This window comes from Struthio camelus, chromosome 33 (genome assembly GCF_040807025.1).
Source record: "Struthio camelus isolate bStrCam1 chromosome 33, bStrCam1.hap1, whole genome shotgun sequence".
Taxonomy (NCBI): domain Eukaryota; kingdom Metazoa; phylum Chordata; class Aves; order Struthioniformes; family Struthionidae; genus Struthio; species Struthio camelus.
In genome coordinates this window covers 3,287,944-3,315,210 of record NC_090974.1, presented here as the reverse complement: position 1 = coordinate 3,315,210, position 27,267 = coordinate 3,287,944, and positions in this window count along the sequence as shown.

The following is a 27,267-nucleotide window of genomic DNA, read 5'->3' as shown; positions in this document are numbered from 1 at the left end:
ATGATGTCACGAACAACTGAGCTCACAATCACCACCAGCACACACATGCCTGCCACTGGCCTCTGATGATGTCACGAGCAACTGAGCTCACAATCACCACCAGCACACACATGCCTGGCACTGGCCTCTGATGATGTCACGAACAACTGAGCTCACAATCACCACCAGCACACACATGCCTGCCACTGGCCTCTCATGACGTCACGAGCAACTGAGCTCACAATCACCGCCAGCACACACATGCCTGCCAGTGGCTTCTCACGCCCTCAGGCACAGCGACCTCACAATCACCACCAGCACACACATGCCTGCCACTGGCTTTTAACTCCCTCAGGTACAAGCACCTCACAATCACAACCAGAACACACGAGTCTGACACTGGCCTCTCATGCCTCCACGCACAACTGACCTCAAAATCACCACCAGCACACACATGCCTGCCACTGGCTCCTCATACCGTCATGCACAAGGACCTCACAGTCCCCCCCAGCACACACATGCCTGGCACCGGCCTCTGATGACATCAGGAACAATTGATCTCACAATCACCACCAGAACACACATGCCTGCCACTGACCTCTCAAGCCCTCAGGCACAAGGACCTCAAAATCACCACCAGTAGTCTAGTGCCTGGCACTGGCATGTGACAACATCACGAGCAACTGAGCCCACAATCACCACCAGCACACACATGCCTGCCACTGGCCTCTCGCCCTCAGACACTATGACCTCACAATAACCACCAGCAAAAAAAGCCTGGCACTGGCCTCTAACGCCATAAGGCACAAGGACCTCACAATCACCACCAGCACACACATGCCTGGCACTGGCCTCTGATGATGTCACGAACAACTGAGCTCACAATCACCACCAGCACACACATGCCTGCCACTGGCCTCTGATGATGTCACGAGCAACTGAGCTCACAATCACCACCAGCACACACATGCCTGCCACTGGCCTCTCGCCCTCAGGCACAATGACCTCACAATAACCACCAGAAAAAGAAGCCTGGCACTGGCCTCTAACGCCCTAAGGCACAAGGACATCACAATCACCACCAGCACACACATGCCTGGCACTGGCCTCTCATGACGTCACGAGCAACTGAGCTCACAGTCACCACCACCACACACATGCCTGCCACTGGCTTCTCACGCCCTCAGGCACAGCGACCTCACAATCACCACCAGCACACACATGCCTGCCACTGGCTTTTAACTCCCTCAGGTACAAGCACCTCACAATCACAACCAGAACACACGAGTCTGACACTGGCCTCTAATGCCTCCACGCACAACTGATCTCAAAATCACCACCAGCACACACATGCCTGCCACTGGCTCCTCATACCGTCATGCTCAAGGACCTCACAGTCACCACCAGCACACACATGCCTGGCAATGGCCTCTCATGACGTAACGAGCAACTGAGCTCACAATCACCACCAGCACACACATGCCTGGCACCGGCCTCTGATGACATCAGTAACAATTGAGCTCACAATCACCACCAGCACACACATGCCTGCCACTGGCCTCTCATGCCCTCAGGCACAAGGACCTCAAAATCACCACCAGTAGACTAGTGCCTGGCACTGGCATGTGGCAACATCACGAACAACTGAGCTCACAATCACCACCAGCACACACATGCCTGCCACTGGCCTCTCGCCCTCAGACACAATGACCTCACAATAACCACCAGCAAAAAAAGCCTGGCACTGGCCTCTAACGCCCTAAGGCACAAGGACCTAACAATCACCACCAGCACACACATGCCTGGCACTGGCCTCTGATGATGTCACGAACAACTGAGCTCACAATCACCACCAGCACACACATGCCTGCCACTGGCCTCTGATGATGTCACGAGCAACTGAGCTCACAATCACCACCAGCACACACATGCCTGGCACTGGCCTCTGATGATGTCACGAACAACTGAGCTCACAATCACCACCAGCACAAACATGCCTGCCACTGGCCTCTCATGACGTCACGAGCAACTGAGCTCACAATCACCGCCAGCACACACATGCCTGCCACTGGCTTCTCACGCCCTCAGGCACAGCGACCTCACAATCACCACCAGCACACACATGCCTGCCACTGGCTTTTAACTCCCTCAGGTACAAGCACCTCACAATCACAACCAGAACACACCAGTCTGACACTGGCCTCTCATGCCTCCACGCACAACTGGCCTCAAAATCACCACCAGCACACACATGCCTGCCACTGGCTCCTCATACAGTCATGCACAAGGACCTCACAGTCACCCCCAGCACACACATGCATGGCACCGGCCTCTGATGACATCAGGAACAATTGATCTCACAATCACCACCAGCACACACATGCCTGCCACTGACCTCTCAAGCCCTCAGGCACAAGGACCTCAAAATCACCACCAGTAGTCTAGTGCCTGGCACTGGCATGTGACAACATCACGAGCAACTGAGCTCACAATCACCACCAGCACACACATGCCTGCCACTGGCCTCTCGCCCTCAGACACTATGACCTCACAATAACCACCAGCAAAAAAAGCCTGGCACTGGCCTCTAACGCCATAAGGCACAAGGACCTCACAATCACCACCAGCACACACATGCCTGGCACTGGCCTCTGATGATGTCACGAACAACTGAGCTCACAATCACCACCAGCACACACATGCCTGCCACTGGCCTCTGATGACGTCACGAGCAACTGAGCTCACAATCACCACCAGCACACACATGCCTGCCACTGGCATCTCGCCCTCAGACACAATGACCTCACAATAACCACCAGCAAAAGAAGCCTGGCACTGGCCTCTAACGCCCTAAGGCACAAGGTCATCACAATCAACACCAGCACACACATGCCTGCCACTGGCCTCTGATGATGTCACGAACAACTGAGCTCACAATCACCACCAGCACACACATGCCTGCCACTGGCCTCTCATGACGTCACGAGCAACTGAGCTCACAATCACCGCCAGCACACACATGCCTTCCACTGGCCTCTCATGCCCTCAGGCACAAGGACCTCAAAATCACCACCAGTAGACTAGTGCCTGACACTGGCATGTGACAACATCACGAACAACTGAGCTCACAATCACCACCAGCACACACATGCCTGCCACTGGCCTCTCGCCCTCAGACACAATGACCTCACAATAACCACCAGCAAAAAAAGCCTGGCACTGGCCTCTAACGCCCTAAAGGCACAAGGACCTCACAATCACCACCAGCACACACATGCCTGGCACTGGCCTCTGATGATGTCACGAACAACTGAGCTCACAATCACCACCAGCACAAACATGCCTGCCACTGGCCTCTGATGATGTCACGAGCAACTGAGCTCACAATCACCACCAGCACACACATGCCTGCCACTGGCCTCTGATGATGTCACGAACAACTGAGCTCACAATCACAACCAGCACAAACATGCCTGACACTGGCCTCTCATGACGTCACGAGCAACTGAGCTCACAATCACCGCCAGCACACACATGCCTGCCACTGGCTTCTCACGCCCTCAGGCACAGCGACCTCACAATCACCACCAGAACACACATGCCTGCCACTGGCTTTTAACTCCCTCAGGTACAAGCACCTCACAATCACAACCAGAACACACCAGTCTGACACTGGCCTCTCATGCCTCCACGCACAACTGACCTCAAAATCACCACCAGCACACACATGCCTGCCACTGGCTCCTCATACCGTCATGCACAAGGACCTCACAGTCACCCCCAGCACACACATGCCTGGCACCGGCCTCTGATGACATCAGGAACAATTGAGCTCACAATCACCACCAGCACACACATGCCTGCCACTGACCTCTCATGCCCTCAGGCACAAGGACCTCAAAATCACCACCAGTAGACTAGTGCCTGGCATGGCATGTGACAACATCACGAACAACTGAGCTCACAATCACCACCAGCACACACATGCCTGCCACTGGCCTCTCGCCCTCAGACACAATGACCTCACAATAACCACCAGCAAAAAAAGCCTGGCACTGGCCTCTAACGCCCTAAGGCACAAGGACCTCACAATCACCACCAGCACACACATGCCTGGCACTGACCTCTCAACCCATCACGCACAAGTACCTCACAGTCACCACCAGCACACACATGCCTGGCAATGGCCTCTCATGACGTAACGAGCAACTGAGCTCACAATCACCACCAGCACACACATGCCTGGCACCGGCCTCTGATGACATCAGGAACAATTGAGCTCACAATCACCACCAGCACACACATGCCTGCCACTGACCTCTCATGCCCTCAGGCACAAGCACCTCAAAATCACCACCAGTAGACTAGTGCCTGGCACTGGCATGTGGCAACATCACGAACAACTGAGCTCACAATCACCACCAGCACACACATGCCTGCCACTGGCCTCTCGCCCTCAGACACAATGACCTCACAATAACCACCAGCAAAAAAAGCCTGGCACTGGCCTCTAACGCCCTAAGGCACAAGGACCTCACAATCACCACCAGCACACACATGCCTGGCACTGGCCTCTGATGATGTCAAGAACAACTGAGCTCACAATCACCACCAGCACAAACATGCCTGCCACTGGCCTCTGATGATGTCACGAGCAACTGAGCTCACAATCACCACCAGCACACACATGCCTGCCACTGGCTTCTCACGCCCTCAGGCACAGCGACCTCACAATCACCACCAGCACACACATGCCTGCCACTGCCTTTTAACTCCCTCAGGTACAAGCACCTCACAATCACAACCAGAACACACCAGTCTGACACTGGCCTCTCATGCCTCCACGCACAACTGACCTCAAAATCACCACCAGCACACACATGCCTGCCACTGGCTCCTCATACCGTCATGCACAAGGACCTCACAGTCCCCCCCAGCACACACATGCCTGCCACTGGCCTCTAAAGACGTCATGAACAACTGAGCTCACAATCACCACCAGCAGACACGTGCCTGCCACTGGCTTTTAACTCCCTACGGCACAAGGACCTCACAATCACCACCAGCACACACATGCCTGGCACTGGCCTCTCAACCCATCACGCACAAGTACCTCACAGTCACCCCCACCACACATGCCTGGCAATGGCCTCTCATGACGTAACGAGCAACTGAGCTCACAATCACCACCAGCACACACATGCCTGGCACCGGCCTCTGATGACGTCACGAGCAACTGAGCTCACAATCACCACCAGCACACACATGCCTGCCACTGGCCTCTCATGACGTCACGAGCAACTGAGCTCACAGTCACCACCATTACACACATGCCTGCCACTGGCTTCTCACGCCCTCAGACACAGCGACCTCACAATCACCACCAGCACACACATGCCTGCCACTGGCTTTTAACTCCCTCAGGTACAAGCACCTCACAATCACAACCAGAACACACCAGTCTGACACTGGCCTCTCATGCCTCCACGCACAACTGACCTCAAAATCACCACCAGCACACACATGCCTGCCACTGGCTCCTCATACCGTCATGCTCAAGGACCTCACAATCACCACCAGCACACACATGCCTGGCACTGACCTCTCAACCCATCACGCACAAGTACCTCACAGTCACCACCAGCACACACATGCCTGGCAATGGCCTCTCATGACGTAACGAGCAACTGAGCTCACAATCACCACCAGCACACACATGCCTGGCACCGGCCTCTGATGACATCAGGAACAATTGATCTCACAATCACCACCAGCACACACATGCCTGCCACTGACCTCTCAAGCCCTCAGGCACAAGGACCTCAAAATCACCACCAGTAGACTAGTGCCTGGCACTGGCATGTGGCAACATCACGAACAACTGAGCTCACAATCACCACCAGCACACACATGCCTGCCACTGGCCTCTCGCCCTCAGACACAATGACCTCACAATAACCACCAGCAAAAAAAGCCTGGCACTGGCCTCTAACGCCCTAAGGCACAAGGACCTCACAATCACCACCAGCACACACATGCCTGGCACTGGCCTCTGATGATGTCACGAACAACTGAGCTCACAATCACCACCAGCACACACATGCCTGCCACTGGCCTCTGATGATGTCACGAGCAACTGAGCTCACAATCACCACCAGCACACACATGCCTGGCACTGGCCTCTGATGATGTCACGAACAACTGAGCTCACAATCACCACCAGCACAAACATGCCTGCCACTGGCCTCTCATGACGTCACGAGCAACTGAGCTCACAATCACCGCCAGCACACACATGCCTGCCACTGGCTTCTCACGCCCTCAGGCACAGCGACCTCACAATCACCACCAGCACACACATGCCTGCCACTGGCTTTTAACTCCCTCAGGTACAAGCACCTCACAATCACAACCAGAACACACCAGTCTGACACTGGCCTCTCATGCCTCCACGCACAACTGGCCTCAAAATCACCACCAGCACACACATGCCTGCCACTGGCTCCTCATACCGTCATGCACAAGGACCTCACAGTCACCCCCAGCACACACATGCATGGCACCGGCCTCTGATGACATCAGGAACAATTGATCTCACAATCACCACCAGCACACACATGCCTGCCACTGACCTCTCAAGCCCTCAGGCCCAAGGACCTCAAAATCACCACCAGTAGTCTAGTGCCTGGCACTGGCATGTGACAACATCACGAGCAACTGAGCTCACAATCACCACCAGCACACACATGCCTGCCACTGACCTCTCGCCCTCAGACACTATGACCTCACAATAACCACCAGCAAAAAAAGCCTGGCACTGGCCTCTAACGCCATAAGGCACAAGGACCTCACAATCACCACCAGCACACACATGCCTGGCACTGGCCTCTGATGATGTCACGAACAACTGAGCTCACAATCACCACCAGCACACACATGCCTGCCACTGGCCTCTGATGACGTCACGAGCAACTGAGCTCACAATCACCACCAGCACACACATGCCTGCCACTGGCCTCTCGCCCTCAGACACAATGACCTCACAATAACCACCAGCAAAAGAAGCCTGGCACTGGCCTCTAACGCCCTAAGGCACAAGGTCATCACAATCACCACCAGCACACACATGCCTGGCACTGGCCTCTGATGATGTCACGAACAACTGAGCTCACAATCACCACCAGCACACACATGCCTGCCACTGGCCTCTGATGACGTCACGAGCAACTGAGCTCACAATCACCGCCAGCACACACATGCCTGCCACTGGCCTCTCATGCCCTCAGGCACAAGGACCTCAAAATCACCACCAGTAGACTAGTGCCTGACACTGGCATGTGACAACATCACGAACAACTGAGCTCACAATCACCACCAGCACACACATGCCTGCCACTGGCCTCTCGCCCTCAGACACAATGACCTCACAATAACCACCAGCAAAAAAAGCCTGGCACTGGCCTCTAACGCCCTAAAGGCACAAGGACCTCACAATCACCACCAGCACACACATGCCTGGCACTGGCCTCTGATGATGTCAGGAACAACTGAGCTCACAATCACCACCAGCACAAACATGCCTGCCACTGGCCTCTGATGATGTCACGAGCAACTGAGCTCACAATCACCACCAGCACACACATGGCTGGCACTGGCCTCTGATGATGTCACGAACAACTGAGCTCACAATCACCACCAGCACAAACATGCCTGCCACTGGCCTCTCATGACGTCACGAGCAACTGAGCTCACAATCACCGCCAGCACACACATGCCTGCCACTGGCTTCTCACGCCCTCAGGCACAGCGACCTCACAATCACCACCAGCACACACATGCCTGCCACTGGCTTTTAACTCCCTCAGGTACAAGCACCTCACAATCACAACCAGAACACACGAGTCTGACACTGGCCTCTCATGCCTCCACGCACAACTGACCTCAAAATCACCACCAGCACACACATGCCTGCCACTGGCTCCTCATACCGTCATGCACAAGGACCTCACAGTCACCCCCAGCACACACATGCCTGGCACCGGCCTCTGATGACATCAGGAACAATTGATCTCACAATCACCACCAGCACACACATGCCTGCCACTGACCTCTCATGCCCTCAGGCACAAGGACCTCAAAATCACCACCAGTAGACTAGTGCCTGGCATGGCATGTGACAACATCACGAACAACTGAGCTCACAATCACCACCAGCACACACATGCCTGCCACTGGCCTCTCGCCCTCAGACACAATGACCTCACAATAACCACCAGCAAAAAAAGCCTGGCACTGGCCTCTAACGCCCTAAGGCACAAGGACCTCACAATCACCACCAGCACACACATGCCTGGCACTGGCCTCTCAACCCATCACGCACAAGTACCTCACAGTCACCCCCACCACACATGCCTGGCAATGGCCTCTCATGACGTAACGAGCAACTGAGCTCACAATCACCACCAGCACACACATGCCTGGCACCGGCCTCTGATGACATCAGGAACAATTGAGCTCACAATCACCACCAGCACACACATGCCTGCCACTGACCTCTCATGCCCTCAGGCACAAGGACCTCAAAATCACCACCAGTAGACTAGTGCCTGGCACTGGCATGTGGCAACATCACGAACAACTGAGCTCACAATCACCACCAGCACACACATGCCTGCCACTGGCCTCTCGCCCTCAGACACAATGACCTCACAATAACCACCAGCAAAAAAAGCCTGGCACTGGCCTCTAACGCCCTAAGGCACAAGGACCTCACAATCACCACCAGCACACACATGCCTGGCACTGGCCTCTGATGATGTCAAGAACAACTGAGCTCACAATCACCACCAGCACAAACATGCCTGCCACTGGCCTCTGATGATGTCACGAGCAACTGAGCTCACAATCACCACCAGCACACACATGCCTGCCACTGGCTTCTCACGCCCTCAGGCACAGCGACCTCACAATCACCACCAGCACACACATGCCTGCCACTGGCTTTTAACTCCCTCAGGTACAAGCACCTCACAATCACAACCAGAACACACCAGTCTGACACTGGCCTCTCATGCCTCCACGCACAACTGACCTCAAAATCACCACCAGCACACACATGCCTGCCACTGGCTCCTCATACCGTCATGCACAAGGACCTCACAGTCCCCCCCAGCACACACATGCCTGCCACTGGCCTCTAAAGACGTCATGAACAACTGAGCTCACAATCACCACCAGCAGACACGTGCCTGCCACTGGCTTTTAACTCCCTACGGCACAAGGACCTCACAATCACCACCAGCACACACATGCCTGGCACTGGCCTCTCAACCCATCACGCACAAGTACCTCACAGTCACCCCCACCACACATGCCTGGCAATGGCCTCTCATGACGTAACGAGCAACTGAGCTCACAATCACCACCAGCACACACATGCCTGGCACCGGCCTCTGATGACGTCACGAGCAACTGAGCTCACAATCACCACCAGCACACACATGCCTGCCACTGGCCTCTCATGACGTCACCAGCAACTGAGCTCACAGTCACCACCATTACACACATGCCTGCCACTGGCTTCTCACGCCCTCAGACACAGCGACCTCACAATCACCACCAGCACACACATGCCTGCCACTGGCTTTTAACTCCCTCAGGTACAAGCACCTCACAATCACAACCAGAACACACCAGTCTAACACTGGCCTCTCATGCCTCCACGCACAACTGACCTCAAAATCACCACCAGCACACACATGCCTGCCACTGGCTCCTCATACCGTCATGCACAAGGACCTCACAATCACCACCAGCACACACATGCCTGGCACTGACCTCTCAACCCATCACGCACAAGTACCTCACAGTCACCACCAGCACACACATGCCTGGCAATGGCCTCTCATGACGTAACGAGCAACTGAGCTCACAATCACCACCAGCACACACATGCCTGGCAATGGCCTCTCATGACGTAACGAGCAACTGAGCTCACAATCACCACCAGCACACACATGCCTGCCACTGACCTCTCAAGCCCTCAGGCACAAGGACCTCAAAATCACCACCAGTAGTCTAGTGCCTGGCACTGGCATGTGACAACATCACGAGCAACTGAGCTCACAATCACCACCAGCACACACATGCCTGCCACTGGCCTCTCGCCCTCAGACACTATGACCTCACAATAACCACCAGCACACATATGCCTGGCACTGGCCTCTAACGCCCTAAGGCACAAGGACCTCACAATCACCACCAGCACACACATGCCTGGCACTGGCCTCTAATGATGTCACGAACAACTGAGCTCACAATCACCACCAGCACACACATGCCTGCCACTGCCCTCTGATGATGTCACGAGCAACTGAGCTCACAATCACCACCAGCACACACATGCCTGCCACTGGCCTCTCGCCCTCAGACACAATGACCTCACAATAACCACCAGCAAAAAAAGCCTGGCACTGGCCTCTAACGCCCTAAAGGCACAAGGACCTCACAATCACCACCAGCACACACATGCCTGGCACTGGCCTCTGATGATGTCAGGAACAACTGAGCTCACAATCACCACCAGCACAAACATGCCTGCCACTGGCCTCTGATGATGTCACGAGCAACTGAGCTCACAATCACCACCAGCACACACATGGCTGGCACTGGCCTCTGATGATGTCACGAACAACTGAGCTCACAATCACCACCAGCACAAACATGCCTGCCACTGGCCTCTCATGACGTCACGAGCAACTGAGCTCACAATCACCGCCAGCACACACATGCCTGCCACTGGCTTCTCACGCCCTCAGGCACAGCGACCTCACAATCACCACCAGCACACACATGCCTGCCACTGGCTTTTAACTCCCTCAGGTACAAGCACCTCACAATCACAACCAGAACACACGAGTCTGACACTGGCCTCTCATGCCTCCACGCACAACTGACCTCAAAATCACCACCAGCACACACATGCCTGCCACTGGCTCCTCATACCGTCATGCACAAGGACCTCACAGTCACCCCCAGCACACACATGCCTGGCACCGGCCTCTGATGACATCAGGAACAATTGATCTCACAATCACCACCAGCACACACATGCCTGCCACTGACCTCTCATGCCCTCAGGCACAAGGACCTCAAAATCACCACCAGTAGACTAGTGCCTGGCATGGCATGTGACAACATCACGAACAACTGAGCTCACAATCACCACCAGCACACACATGCCTGCCACTGGCCTCTCGCCCTCAGACACAATGACCTCACAATAAGCACCAGCAAAAAAAGCCTGGCACTGGCCTCTAACGCCCTAAGGCACAAGGACCTCACAATCACCACCAGCACACACATGCCTGGCACTGGCCTCTCAACCCATCACGCACAAGTACCTCACAGTCACCCCCACCACACATGCCTGGCAATGGCCTCTCATGACGTAACGAGCAACTGAGCTCACAATCACCACCAGCACACACATGCCTGGCACCGGCCTCTGATGACATCAGGAACAATTGAGCTCACAATCACCACCAGCACACACATGCCTGCCACTGACCTCTCATGCCCTCAGGCACAAGCACCTCAAAATCACCACCAGTAGACTAGTGCCTGGCACTGGCATGTGGCAACATCACGAACAACTGAGCTCACAATCACCACCAGCACACACATGCCTGCCACTGGCCTCTCGCCCTCAGACACAATGACCTCACAATAACCACCAGCAAAAAAAGCCTGGCACTGGCCTCTAACGCCCTAAGGCACAAGGACCTCACAATCACCACCAGCACACACATGCCTGGCACTGGCCTCTGATGATGTCAAGAACAACTGAGCTCACAATCACCACCAGCACAAACATGCCTGCCACTGGCCTCTGATGATGTCACGAGCAACTGAGCTCACAATCACCACCAGCACACACATGCCTGCCACTGGCTTCTCACGCCCTCAGGCACAGCGACCTCACAATCACCACCAGCACACACATGCCTGCCACTGGCTTTTAACTCCCTCAGGTACAAGCACCTCACAATCACAACCAGAACACACCAGTCTGACACTGGCCTCTCATGCCTCCACGCACAACTGACCTCAAAATCACCACCAGCACACACATGCCTGCCACTGGCTCCTCATACCGTCATGCACAAGGACCTCACAGTCCCCCCCAGCACACACATGCCTGCCACTGGCCTCTAAAGACGTCATGAACAACTGAGCTCACAATCACCACCAGCAGACACGTGCCTGCCACTGGCTTTTAACTCCCTACGGCACAAGGACCTCACAATCACCACCAGCACACACATGCCTGGCACTGGCCTCTCAACCCATCACGCACAAGTACCTCACAGTCACCCCCACCACACATGCCTGGCAATGGCCTCTCATGACGTAACGAGCAACTGAGCTCACAATCACCACCAGCACACACATGCCTGGCACCGGCCTCTGATGACGTCACGAGCAACTGAGCTCACAATCACCACCAGCACACACATGCCTGCCACTGGCCTCTCATGACGTCACCAGCAACTGAGCTCACAGTCACCACCATTACACACATGCCTGCCACTGGCTTCTCACGCCCTCAGACACAGCGACCTCACAATCACCACCAGCACACACATGCCTGCCACTGGCTTTTAACTCCCTCAGGTACAAGCACCTCACAATCACAACCAGAACACACCAGTCTAACACTGGCCTCTCATGCCTCCACGCACAACTGACCTCAAAATCACCACCAGCACACACATGCCTGCCACTGGCTCCTCATACCGTCATGCTCAAGGACCTCACAATCACCACCAGCACACACATGCCTGGCACTGACCTCTCAACCCATCACGCACAAGTACCTCACAGTCACCACCAGCACACACATGCCTGGCAATGGCCTCTCATGACGTAACGAGCAACTGAGCTCACAATCACCACCAGCACACACATGCCTGGCAATGGCCTCTCATGACGTAACGAGCAACTGAGCTCACAATCACCACCAGCACACACATGCCTGCCACTGACCTCTCAAGCCCTCAGGCACAAGGACCTCAAAATCACCACCAGTAGTCTAGTGCCTGGCACTGGCATGTGACAACATCACGAGCAACTGAGCTCACAATCACCACCAGCACACACATGCCTGCCACTGGCCTCTCGCCCTCAGACACTATGACCTCACAATAACCACCAGCACACATATGCCTGGCACTGGCCTCTAACGCCCTAAGGCACAAGGACCTCACAATCACCACCAGCACACACATGCCTGGCACTGGCCTCTAATGATGTCACGAACAACTGAGCTCACAATCACCACCAGCACACACATGCCTGCCACTGCCCTCTGATGATGTCACGAGCAACTGAGCTCACAATCACCACCAGCACACACATGCCTGCCACTGGCCTCTCGCCCTCAGACACAATGACCTCACAATAACCACCAGCAAAAAAAGCCTGGCACTGGCCTCTAACGCCCTAAAGGCACAAGGACCTCACAATCACCACCAGCACACACATGCCTGGCACTGGCCTCTGATGATGTCACGAACAACTGAGCTCACAATCACCACCAGCACAAACATGCCTGCCACTGGCCTCTGATGATGTCACGAGCAACTGAGCTCACAATCACCACCAGCACACACATGGCTGGCACTGGCCTCTGATGATGTCACGAACAACTGAGCTCACAATCACCACCAGCACAAACATGCCTGCCACTGGCCTCTCATGACGTCACGAGCAACTGAGCTCACAATCACCACCAGCACACACATGCCTGCCACTGGCTTCTCACGCCCTCAGGCACAGCGACCTCACAATCACCACCAGCACACACATGCCTGCCACTGGCTTTTAACTCCCTCAGGTACAAGCACCTCACAATCACAACCAGAACACACGAGTCTGACACTGGCCTCTCATGCCTCCACGCACAACTGACCTCAAAATCACCACCAGCACACACATGCCTGCCACTGGCTCCTCATACCGTCATGCACAAGGACCTCACAGTCACCCCCAGCACACACATGCCTGGCACCGGCCTCTGATGACATCAGGAACAATTGATCTCACAATCACCACCAGCACACACATGCCTGCCACTGACCTCTCATGCCCTCAGGCACAAGGACCTCAAAATCACCACCAGTAGTCTAGTGCCTGGCACTGGCATGTGACAACATCACGAGCAACTGAGCTCACAATCACCACCAGCACACACATGCCTGCCACTGGCCTCTCGCCCTCAGACACTATGACCTCACAATAACCACCAGCACACATATGCCTGGCACTGGCCTCTAACGCCCTAAGGCACAAGGACCTCACAATCACCACCAGCACACACATGCCTGGCACTGGCCTCTAATGATGTCACGAACAACTGAGCTCACAATCACCACCAGCACACACATGCCTGCCACTGCCCTCTGATGATGTCACGAGCAACTGAGCTCACAATCACCACCAGCACACACATGCCTGCCACTGGCCTCTCGCCCTCAGACACAATGACCTCACAATAACCACCAGCAAAAAAAGCCTGGCACTGGCCTCTAACGCCCTAAAGGCACAAGGACCTCACAATCACCACCAGCACACACATGCCTGGCACTGGCCTCTGATGATGTCACGAACAACTGAGCTCACAATCACCACCAGCACAAACATGCCTGCCACTGGCCTCTGATGATGTCACGAGCAACTGAGCTCACAATCACCACCAGCACACACATGGCTGGCACTGGCCTCTGATGATGTCACGAACAACTGAGCTCACAATCACCACCAGCACAAACATGCCTGCCACTGGCCTCTCATGACGTCACGAGCAACTGAGCTCACAATCACCACCAGCACACACATGCCTGCCACTGGCTTCTCACGCCCTCAGGCACAGCGACCTCACAATCACCACCAGCACACACATGCCTGCCACTGGCTTTTAACTCCCTCAGGTACAAGCACCTCACAATCACAACCAGAACACACCAGTCTGACACTGGCCTCTCATGCCTCCACGCACAACTGACCTCAAAATCACCACCAGCACACACATGCCTGCCACTGGCTCCTCATACCGTCATGCACAAGGACCTCACAGTCACCCCCAGCACACACATGCCTGGCACCGGCCTCTGATGACATCAGGAACAATTGATCTCACAATCACCACCAGCACACACATGCCTGCCACTGACCTCTCATGCCCTCAGGCACAAGGACCTCAAAATCACCACCAGTAGACTAGTGCCTGGCATGGCATGTGACAACATCACGAACAACTGAGCTCACAATCACCACCAGCACACACATGCCTGCCACTGGCCTCTCGCCCTCAGACACAATGACCTCACAATAACCACCAGCAAAAAAAGCCTGGCACTGGCCTCTAACGCCCTAAGGCACAAGGACCTCACAATCACCACCAGCACACACATGCCTGGCACTGACCTCTCAACCCATCACGCACAAGTACCTCACAGTCACCACCAGCACACACATGCCTGGCAATGGCCTCTCATGACGTAACGAGCAACTGAGCTCACAATCACCACCAGCACACACATGCCTGGCACCGGCCTCTGATGACATCAGGAACAATTGAGCTCATAATCACCACCAGCACACACATGCCTGCCACTGACCTCTCATGCCCTCAGGCACAAGGACCTCAAAATCACCACCAGTAGACTAGTGCCTGGCACTGGCATGTGGCAACATCACGAACAACTGAGCTCACAATCACCACCAGCACACACATGCCTGCCACTGGCCTCTCGCCCTCAGACACAATGACCTCACAATAACCACCAGCAAAAAAAGCCTGGCACTGGCCTCTAACGCCCTAAGGCACAAGGACCTCACAATCACCACCAGCACACACATGCCTGCCACTGGCCTCTGATGATGTCAAGAACAACTGAGCTCACAATCACCACCAGCACAAACATGCCTGCCACTGGCCTCTGATGATGTCACGAGCAACTGAGCTCACAATCACCACCAGCACACACATGCCTGCCACTGGCTTCTCACGCCCTCAGGCACAGCGACCTCACAATCACCACCAGCACACACATGCCTGCCACTGGCTTTTAACTCCCTCAGGTACAAGCACCTCACAATCACAACCAGAACACACCAGTCTGACACTGGCCTCTCATGCCTCCACGCACAACTGACCTCAAAATCACCACCAGCACACACATGCCTGCCACTGGCTCCTCATACCGTCATGCACAAGGACCTCACAGTCCCCCCCAGCACACACATGCCTGCCACTGGCCTCTAAAGACGTCATGAACAACTGAGCTCACAATCACCACCAGCAGACACGTGCCTGCCACTGGCTTTTAACTCCCTACGGCACAAGGACCTCACAATCACCACCAGCACACACATGCCTGGCACTGGCCTCTCAACCCATCACGCACAAGTACCTCACAGTCACCCCCACCACACATGCCTGGCAATGGCCTCTCATGACGTAACGAGCAACTGAGCTCACAATCACCACCAGCACACACATGCCTGGCACCGGCCTCTGATGACGTCACGAGCAACTGAGCTCACAATCACCACCAGCACACACATGCCTGCCACTGGCCTCTCATGACGTCACGAGCAACTGAGCTCACAGTCACCACCATTACACACATGCCTGCCACTGGCTTCTCACGCCCTCAGACACAGCGACCTCACAATCACCACCAGCACACACATGCCTGCCACTGGCTTTTAACTCCCTCAGGTACAAGCACCTCACAATCACAACCAGAACACACCAGTCTGACACTGGCCTCTCATGCCTCCACGCACAACTGACCTCAAAATCACCACCAGCACACACATGCCTGCCACTGGCTCCTCATACCGTCATGCACAAGGACCTCACAATCACCACCAGCACACACATGCCTGGCACTGACCTCTCAACCCATCACGCACAAGTACCTCACAGTCACCACCAGCACACACATGCCTGGCAATGGCCTCTCATGACGTAACGAGCAACTGAGCTCACAATCACCACCAGCACACACATGCCTGGCACCGGCCTCTGATGACATCAGGAACAATTGAGCTCACAATCACCACCAGCACACACATGCCTGCCACTGACCTCTCAAGCCCTCAGGCACAAGGACCTCAAAATCACCACCAGTAGTCTAGTGCCTGGCACTGGCATGTGACAACATCACGAGCAACTGAGCTCACAATCACCACCAGCACACACATGCCTGCCACTGGCCTCTCGCCCTCAGACACAATGACCTCACAATAACCACCAGCAAAAAAAGCCTGGCACTGGCCTCTAACGCCCTAAAGGCACAAGGACCTCACAATCACCACCAGCACACACATGCCTGGCACTGGCCTCTAATGATGTCACGAACAACTGAGCTCACAATCACCACCAGCACACACATGCCTGCCACTGCCCTCTGATGATGTCACGAGCAACTGAGCTCACAATCACCACCAGCACACACATGCCTGCCACTGGCCTCTCATGCCCTCAGGCACAAGGACCTCAAAATCACCACCAGTAGACTAGTGCCTGACACTGGCATGTGACAACATCACGAACAACTGAGCTCACAATCACCACCAGCACACACATGCCTGGCACTGGCCTCTCGCCCTCAGACACAATGACCTCACAATAACCACCAGCAAAAAAAGCCTGGCACTGGCCTCTAACGCCCTAAAGGCACAAGGACCTCACAATCACCACCAGCACACACATGCCTGGCACTGGCCTCTGATGATGTCACGAACAACTGAGCTCACAATCACCACCAGCACAAACATGCCTGCCACTGGCCTCTGATGATGTCACGAGCAACTGAGCTCACAATCACCACCAGCACACACATGCCTGGCACTGGCCTCTGATGATGTCACGAACAACTGAGCTCACAATCACAACCAGCACAAACATGCCTGCCACTGGCTTCTCACGCCCTCAGGCACAGCGACCTCACAATCACCACCAGCACACACATGCCTGCCACTGGCTTCTCACGCCCTCAGGCACAGCGACCTCACAATCACCACCAGAACACACATGCCTGCCACTGGCTTTTAACTCCCTCAGGTACAAGCACCTCACAATCACAACCAGAACACACGAGTCTGACACTGGCCTCTCATGCCTCCACGCACAACTGACCTCAAAATCACCACCAGCACACACATGCCTGCCACTGGCTCCTCATACCGTCATGCACAAGGACCTCACAGTCACCCCCAGCACACACATGCCTGGCACCGGCCTCTGATGACATCAGGAACAATTGAGCTCACAATCACCACCAGCACACACATGCCTGCCACTGACCTCTCATGCCCTCAGGCACAAGGACCTCAAAATCACCACCAGTAGACTAGTGCCTGGCACTGGCATGTGGCAACATCACGAACAACTGAGCTCACAATCACCACCAGCGCACACATGCCTGCCACTGGCCTCTCGCCCTCAGACACAATGACCTCACAATAACCACCAGCAAAAAAAGCCTGGCACTGGCCTCTAACGCCGTAAGGCACAAGGACCTCACAATCACCACCAGCACACACATGCCTGCCACTGGCCTCTGATGATGTCACGAACAACTGAGCTCACAATCACCACCAGCACAAACATGCCTGCCACTGGCCTCTGATGATGTCACGAGCAACTGAGCTCACAATCACCACCAGCACACACATGCCTGGCACTGGCCTCTGATGATGTCACGAACAACTGAGCTCACAATCACCAGCAGCACAAACATGCCTGCCACTGGCCTCTCATGACGTCACGAGCAACTGAGCTCACAATCACCGCCAGCACACACATGCCTGCCACTGGCTTCTCACGCCCTCAGGCACAGCGACCTCACAATCACCACCAGCACACACATGCCTGCCACTGGCTTTTAACTCCCTCAGGTACAAGCACCTCACAATCACAACCAGAACACACCAGTCTGACACTGGCCTCTCATGCCTCCACGCACAACTGGCCTCAAAATCACCACCAGCACACACATGCCTGCCACTGGCTCCTCATACCGTCATGCACAAGGACCTCACAGTCACCCCCAGCACACACATGCATGGCACCGGCCTCTGATGACATCAGGAACAATTGATCTCACAATCACCACCAGCACACACATGCCTGCCACTGACCTCTCATGCCCTCAGGCACAAGGACCTCAAAATCACCACCAGTAGACTAGTGCCTGGCACTGGCATGTGACAACATCACGAGCAACTGAGCTCACAATCACCACCAGCACACACATGCCTGCCACTGGCCTCTCGCCCTCAGGCACAAAGACCTCACAATAACCACCAGTAAAAAAAGCCTGGCACTGGCCTCTAACGCCATAAGGCACAAGGACCTCACAATCACCACCAGCACACACATGCCTGGCACTGGCCTCTGATGATGTCACGAACAACTGAGCTCACAATCACCACCAGCACACACATGCCTGCCACTGGCCTCTCATGACGTCACGAGCAACTGAGCTCACAATCACCACCAGCACACACATGCCTGCCACTGGCCTCTCATGCCCTCAGGCACAAGGACTTCAAAATCACCACCAGTAGACTAGTGCCTGACACTGGCATGTGACAACATCACAAACAACTGAGCTCACAATCACCACCAGCACACACATGCCTGCCACTGGCCTCATGCCCTCAGACACAATGACCTCACAATAACCACCAGCAAAAAAAGCCTGGCACTGGCCTCTAACGCCCTAAAGGCACAAGGACCTCACAATCACCACCAGCACAAACATGCCTGGCACTGGCCTCTGATGATGTCACGAACAACTGAGCTCACAATCACCACCAGCACACACATGCCTGCCACTGGCCTCTGATGACGTCACGAGCAACTGAGCTCACAATCACCACCAGCACACACATGCCTGCCACTGGCCTCTCGCCCTCAGACACAATGACCTCACAATAACCACCAGCAAAAGAAGCCTGGCACTGGCCTCTAACTCCCTAAGGCACAAGGACCTCACAATCAACACCAGCACACACATGCCTGGCACTGGCCTCTGATGATGTCACGAACAACTGAGCTCACAATCACCACCAGCACACACATGCCTGGCACTGGCCTCTGATGACGTCACGAGCAATTGAGCTCACAATCACCACCAGCACACACATGCCTTCCACTGGCCTCTCATGCCCTCAGGCACAAGGACCTCAAAATCACCACCAGTAGACTAGTGCCTGGCACTGGCATGTGACAACATCACGAACAACTGAGCTCACAATCACCACCAGCACACACATGCCTGGCACTGGCCTCTCGCCCTCAGACACAATGACCTCACAATAACCACCAGCAAAAAAAGCCTGGCACTGGCCTCTAACGCCGTAAGGCACAAGGACCTCACAATCACCACCAGCACACACATGTCTGGCACTGGCCTCTGATGATGTCACGAACAACTGAGCTCACAATCACCACCAGCACACACATGCCTGCCACTGGCCTCTGATGATGTCACGAGCAACTGAGCTCACAATCACCACCAGCACACACATGCCTGGCACTGGCCTCTGATGATGTCACGAACAACTGAGCTCACAATCACCACCAGCACAAACATGCCTGCCACTGGCCTCTCATGACGTCACGAGCAACTGAGCTCACAATCACCGCCAGCACACACATGCCTGCCACTGGCTTCTCACGCCCTCAGGCACAGCGACCTCACAATCACCACCAGCACACACATGCCTGCCACTGGCTTTTAACTCCCTCAGGTACAAGCACCTCACAATCACAACCAGAACACACCAGTCTGACACTGGCCTCTCATGCCTCCACGCACAACTGGCCTCAAAATCACCACCAGCACACACATGCCTGCCACTGGCTCCTCATACCGTCATGCACAAGGACCTCACAGTCACCCCCAGCACACACATGCATGGCACCGGCCTCTGATGACATCAGGAACAATTGATCTCACAATCACCACCAGCACACACATGCCTGCCACTGACCTCTCAAGCCCTCAGGCACAAGGACCTCAAAATCACCACCAGTAGTCTAGTGCCTGGCACTGGCATGTGACAACATCACGAGCAACTGAGCTCACAATCACCACCAGCACACACATGCCTGCCACTGGCCTCTCGCCCTCAGACACTATGACCTCACAATAACCACCAGCAAAAAAAGCCTGGCACTGGCCTCTAACGCCATAAGGCACAAGGACCTCACAATCACCACCAGCACACACATGCCTGGCACTGGCCTCTGATGATGTCACGAACAACTGAGCTCACAATCACCACGAGCACACACATGCCTGCCACTGGCCTCTGATGACGTCACGAGCAACTGAGCTCACAATCACCACCAGCACACACATGCCTGCCACTGGCCTCTCGCCCTCAGACACAATGACCTCACAATAACCACCAGCAAAAGAAGCCTGGCACTGGCCTCTAACGCCCTAAAGGCACAAGGACCTCACAATCAACACCAGCACACACATGCCTGGCACTGGCCTCTGATGATGTCACGAACAACTGAGCTCACAATCACCACCAGCACACACATGCCTGCCACTGGCCTCTCATGACGTCACGAGCAACTGAGCTCACAATCACCACCAGCACACACATGCCTGGCACTGGCCTCTGATGATGTCACGAACAACTGAGCTCACAATCACAACCAGCACAAACATGCCTGCCACTGGCCTCTCATGACGTCACGAGCAACTGAGCTCACAATCACCGCCAGCACACACATGCCTGCCACTGGCTTCTCACGCCCTCAGGCACAGCGACCTCACAATCACCACCAGCACACACATGCCTGCCACTGGCTTTTAACTCCCTCAGGTACAAGCACCTCACAATCACAACCAGAACACACGAGTCTGACACTGGCCTCTCATGCCTCCACGCACAACTGACCTCAAAATCACCACCAGCACACACATGCCTGCCACTGGCTCCTCATACCGTCATGCACAAGGACCTCACAGTCCCCCCCAGCACACACATGCCTGGCACCGGCCTCTGATGACATCAGGAACAATTGAGCTCACAATCACCAACAGCACACACATGCCTGCCACTGACCTCTCATGCCCTCAGGCACAAGCACCTCAAAATCACCACCAGTAGACTAGTGCCTGGCATGGCATGTGACAACATCACGAACAACTGAGCTCACAATCACCACCAGCACACACATGCCTGCCACTGGCCTCTCGCCCTCAGACACAATGACCTCACAATAACCACCAGCAAAAAAAGCCTGGCACTGGCCTCTAACGCCCTAAGGCACAAGGACCTCACAATCACCACCAGCACACACATGCCTGGCACTGACCTCTCAACCCATCACGCACAAGTACCTCACAGTCACCCCCAGCACACACATGCCTGGCAATGGCCTCTCATGACGTAACGAGCAACTGAGCTCACAATCACCACCAGCACACACATGCCTGGCACCGGCCTCTGATGACATCAGGAACAATTGAGCTCACAATCACCACCAGCACACACATGCCTGCCACTGACCTCTCATGCCCTCAGGCACAAGCACCTCAAAATCACCACCAGTAGACTAGTGCCTGGCACTGGCATGTGGCAACATCACGAACAACTGAGCTCACAATCACCACCAGCACACACATGCCTGCCACTGGCCTCTCGCCCTCAGACACAATGACCTCACAATAACCACCAGCAAAAAAAGCCTGGCACTGGCCTCTAACGCCCTAAGGCACAAGGACCTCACAATCACCACCAGCACACACATGCCTGGCACTGGCCTCTGATGATGTCACGAACAACTGAGCTCACAATCACCACCAGCACAAACATGCCTGCCACTGGCCTCTGATGATGTCACGAGCAACTGAGCTCACAATCACCACCAGCACACACATGCCTGCCACTGGCCTCTGATGATGTCACGAACAACTGAGCTCACAATCACCACCAGCACAAACATGCCTGCCACTGGCCTCTCATGACGTCACGAGCAACTGAGCTCACAATCACCGCCAGCACACACATGCCTGCCACTGGCTTCTCACGCCCTCAGGCACAGCGACCTCACAATCACCACCAGCACACACATGCCTGCCACTGCCTTTTAACTCCCTCAGGTACAAGCACCTCACAATCACAACCAGAACACACCAGTCTGACACTGGCCTCTAATGCCTCCACGCACAACTGGCCTCAAAATCACCACCAGCACACACATGCCTGCCACTGGCTCCTCATACCGTCATGCACAAGGACCTCACAGTCACCCCCAGCACACACATGCATTGCACCGGCCTCTGATGACATCAGGAACAATTGATCTCACAATCACCACCAGCACACACATGCCTGCCACTGACCTCTCATGCCCTCAGGCACAAGGACCTCAAAATCACCACCAGTAGACTAGTGCCTGGCACTGGCATGTGACAACATCACGAGCAACTGAGCTCACAATCACCACCAGCACACACATGCCTGCCACTGGCCTCTCGCCCTCAGGCACAAAGACCTCACAATAACCACCAGTAAAAAAAGCCTGGCACTGGCCTCTAACGCCATAAGGCACAAGGACCTCACAATCACCACCAGCACACACATGCCTGGCACTGGCCTCTGATGATGTCACGAACAACTGAGCTCACAATCACCACCAGCACACACATGCCTGGCACTGGCCTCTCATGACGTCACGAGCAACTGAGCTCACAATCACCACCAGCACACACATGCCTTCCACTGGCCTCTCATGCCCTCAGGCACAAGGACTTCAAAATCACCACCAGTAGACTAGTGCCTGACACTGGCATGTGACAACATCACGAACAACTGAGCTCACAATCACCACCAGCACACACATGCCTGCCACTGGCCTCTCGCCCTCAGACACAATGACCTCACAATAACCACCAGCAAAAAAAGCCTGGCACTGGCCTCTAACGCCCTAAAGGCACAAGGACCTCACAATCACCACCAGCACACACATGCCTGGCACTGGCCTCTGATGATGTCACGAACAACTGAGCTCACAATCACCACCAGCACACACATGCCTGCCACTGCCCTCTGATGACGTCACGAGCAACTGAGCTCACAATCACCACCAGCACACACATGCCTGCCACTGGCCTCTCGCCCTCAGACACAATGACCTCACAATAACCACCAGCAAAAGAAGCCTGGCACTGGCCTCTAACGCCCTAAGGCACAAGGACCTCACAATCAACACCAGCACACACATGCCTGGCACTGGCCTCTGATGATGTCACGAACAACTGAGCTCACAATCACCACCAGCACACACATGCCTGGCACTGGCCTCTGATGACGTCACGAGCAATTGAGCTCACAATCACCACCAGCACACACATGCCTTCCACTGGCCTCTCATGCCCTCAGGCACAAGGACCTCAAAATCACCACCAGTAGACTAGTGCCTGGCACTGGCATGTGACAACATCACGAACAACTGAGCTCACAATCACCACCAGCACACACATGCCTGGCACTGGCCTCTCGCCCTCAGACACAATGACCTCACAATAACCACCAGCAAAAAAAGCCTGGCACTGGCCTCTAACGCCCTAAGGCACAAGGACCTCACAATCACCACCAGCACACACATGCCTGGCACTGACCTCTCAACCCATCACGCACAAGTACCTCACAGTCACCACCAGCACACACATGCCTGGCAATGGCCTCTCATGACGTCACGAGCAACTGAGCTCACAATCACCACCAGCACACACATGCCTGGCACCGGCCTCTGATGACATCAGGAACAATTGAGCTCACAATCACCACCAGCACACACATGCCTGCCACTGACCTCTCATGCCCTCAGGCACAAGGACCTCAAAATCACCACCAGTAGACTAGTGCCTGGCACTGGCATGTGGCAACATCACGAACAACTGAGCTCACAATCACCACCAGCACACACATGCCTGCCACTGGCCTCTCGCCCTCAGACACAATGACCTCACAATAACCACCAGCAAAAAAAGCCTGGCAATGGCCTCTAACGCCCTAAAGGCACAAGGACCTCACAATCACCACCAGCACACACATGCCTGGCACTGGCCTCTGATGATGTCACGAACAACTGAGCTCACAATCACCACCAGCACAAACATGCCTGCCACTGGCCTCTGATGATGTCACGAGCAACTGAGCTCACAATCACCACCAGCACACACATGGCTGGCACTGGCCTCTGATGATGTCACGAACAACTGAGCTCACAATCACCACCAGCACAAACATGCCTGCCACTGGCCTCTCATGACGTCACGAGCAACTGAGCTCACAATCACCGCCAGTACACACATGCCTGCCACTGGCTTCTCACGCCCTCAGGCACAGCGACCTCACAATCACCACCAGCACACACATGCCTGCCACTGGCTTTTAACTCCCTCAGGTACAAGCACCTCACAATCACAACCAGAACACACGAGTCTGACACTGGCCTCTAATGCCTCCACGCACAACTGGCCTCAAAATCACCACCAGCACACACATGCCTGCCACTGGCTCCTCATACCGTCATGCACAAGGACCTCACAGTCACCCCCAGCACACACATGCATGGCACCGGCCTCTGATGACATCAGGAACAATTGAGCTCACAATCACCACCAGCACACACATGCCTGCCACTGACCTCTCATGCCCTCAGGCACAAGGACCTCAAAATCACCACCAGTAGACTAGTGCCTGGCACTGGCATGTGACAACATCACGAACAACTGAGCTCACAATCACCACCAGCACACACATGCCTGCCACTGGCCTCTCGCCCTCAGGCACAAAGACCTCACAATAACCACCAGCAAAAAAAGCCTGGCACTGGCCTCTAACGCCATAAGGCAAAAGGACCTCACAATCACCACCAGCACACACATGCCTGGCACTGGCCTCTGATGATGTCACGAACAACTGAGCTCACAATCACCACCAGCACACACATGCCTGCCACTGGCCTCTCATGACGTCACGAGCAACTGAGCTCACAATCACCACCAGCACACACATGCCTTCCACTGGCCTCTCATGCCCTCAGGCACAAGGACTTCAAAATCACCACCAGTAGACTAGTGCCTGACACTGGCATGTGACAACATCACGAACAACTGAGCTCACAATCACCACCAGCACACACATGCCTGGCACTGGCCTCTCGCCCTCAGACACAATGACCTCACAATAACCACCAGCAAAAAAAGCCTGGCACTGGCCTCTAACGCCCTAAGGCACAAGGACCTCACAATCACCACCAGCACACACATGCCTGGCACTGGCCTCTGATGATGTCACGAACAACTGAGCTCACAATCACCACCAGCACACACATGTCTGGCACTGGCCTCTGATGATGTCACGAACAACTGAGCTCACAATCACCACCAGCACACACATGCCTGCCACTGGCTCCTCATACCGTCATGCACAAGGACGTCACAGTCCCCCCCAGCACACACATGCCTGGCAATGGCCTCTGATGACATCAGGAACAATTGAGCTCACAATCACCACCAGCACAGACATGCCTGCCACTGGCTTTTAACTCCCTCAGGGACAAGCACCTCACAATCACAACCAGAACACACCAGTCTGACACTGGCCTCTCATGCCTCCACGCACAACTGACCTCAAAATCACCACCAGCACACACATGCCTGCCACTGGCTCCTCATACCGTCATGCACAAGGACCTCACAGTCCCCCCCAGCACACACATGCCTGCCACTGGCCTCTAAAGACGTCATGAACAACTGAGCTCACAATCACCACCAGCAGACACGTGCCTGCCACTGGCTTTTAACTCCCTACGGCACAAGGACCTCACAATCACCACCAGCAGACACATGCCTGGCACTGGCCTCTCAACCCGTCACGCACAAGTACCTCACAGTCACCCCCAGCACACACATGCCTGGCACTGGCCTCTCATGACGTCACGAGCAACTGAGCTCACAATCACCACCAGCACACACATGACTGCCACTGGCCTCTCATGCCCTCAGGCACAAGGACTTCAAAATCACCACCAGTAGACTAGTGCCTGGCACTGGCATGTGACAACATCACGAACAACTGAGCTCACAATCACCACCAGCACACACATGCCTGCCACTGGCCTCTCGCCCTCAGACACAATGACCTCACAATAACCACCAGCAAAAAAAGCCT